The 1,494-nt window shown below is 43.8% G+C and overlaps 1 pseudogene; it reads right to left on the reverse strand.

The window, feature by feature from the left end:
• Positions 1-593: 593 nt before the first annotated feature.
• LOC138614910 (uncharacterized) lies at positions 594-1,270 on the reverse strand (annotated as a pseudogene).
• Positions 1,271-1,494: the final 224 nt, after the last annotated feature.

Below are 1,494 nucleotides of genomic sequence, written 5' to 3' on the forward strand. Positions count from 1 at the left end.
AGCCCACAGCCCCTCTGCCCTATGAACTGATGCTCCTTCTCCCACTCACTCTCCACACCAAACCAGAATTCAGCTTCCAGTTTTCAGACATGAAATACACATGGGTCTCTCCTCACCTCCCATCACATTCTCAGTGAACCTGAGAGTAAGATAAGCCTCGTCATATTTTCTTGACTTCTTTTTTTGGTTGATTACCATCAGAATTTGTTTTGTTTGTCTCTGAATGATCACCTGTTTGTCTTTTCCTCCCTGTCAAATATTTCTTCATTCTGAAAAACATGTCTTCGTCAAAGCATTGGTTCCGCATTATACTTACCCCCCCCCCACCGTAATTTTAAGATATGGGGGTTATGCTTTCGGGATTTTAATTAGAAACAATACAGGAAGGGGTGCGTTTAAGGTGTAATGCAGTCACTTTGACAGTGCAAATGATAAGTGATCATAAGGAGGCTTCAGGTTGATGTAGTGATTCAATTAATAGATATTGAATGTAATTATGAAAGATTTGACCATTCCATTTGTTTTATTATGGATTTTTTTTATACAGGACATACGCTTTAGATATTCAAACACTTAAAACATTTCTATGTATTTCATATTTTTCTGGAAGGGTTCCAGAGAAAACTAGAGTCCGACATTGTTTTTGCAAAATTGCCCACCGATTCAACATTAACTTTAGCGACCTCAGATTGGCGTAACCGGGTGTCGTTACTGCCAACATTAATAACAATCTGACTGTATTTACGATTAGCATCAGCCAGCAGTTTCAGGTTTGATTCAATGTCGCCCGCTCTGGCCCCGGGAAGACATCTGACTATGGCCGCTGGTTTCGCTAACGTCACGTTCCGCAAAATAGAGTCTCCAATAACCAGGGTTGGTTTCTCAGCGGGTGTTTTGCCGAGTGGGGAAAATCAGTTGGAGACGTGAAGAGGTCGGTGGTGAACCATGGGCTTCTGCTTGGGACTATGCCTCCGTTGTACTGTTACTCAGCCGCTCGGCTGTTCGGGTGCTGCGGGGGACCGGCTAACTAAGCCTGTAGCCCTGGGCAGCTGCCCAGCTGCGCACCCCCTCCCTGAGAAGCTCCTACGGCTAGCTGGTTGTATAACATGGTGCACAGCCGCGATTCTAATTCTATGACCCTGGCCTCCAGAGCCCGAACTACACTACATTTATTACAGGTAGCATTATCATTAAGGGAGGCAGGGTCGTAACTAAACATGTCACACACCGAGCAGGAAAAAGAAAAGGTGGAGGGAGAGAGGGAAGCCATTGCTAACTGCTAAGCTAGCAGTACCAAAACACCAAGTTAAGTGAACGTTGGTCAAAGATTTAACAGTATAATTGCTCAAGAAGGGCAAACGTGAGTTTTAACTTGAGATTAGAAGAAGTGTGGAGAGAGTTTAAATACGTATAATTCAGGAAAAGAAGCTGAAATAGCAGAGAGAAGTAAAACTAGTCACAATGTTTGTAGACAGGAAGTGACGCAATACGCTC

Source organism: Brachyistius frenatus, unplaced genomic scaffold (genome assembly GCF_029030835.1).
Source record: "Brachyistius frenatus isolate BFR_SWC_R1_liver_20210118 unplaced genomic scaffold, ASM2903083v1 Contig_614, whole genome shotgun sequence".
Classification (NCBI taxonomy): Eukaryota; Metazoa; Chordata; class Actinopteri; family Embiotocidae; genus Brachyistius; species Brachyistius frenatus.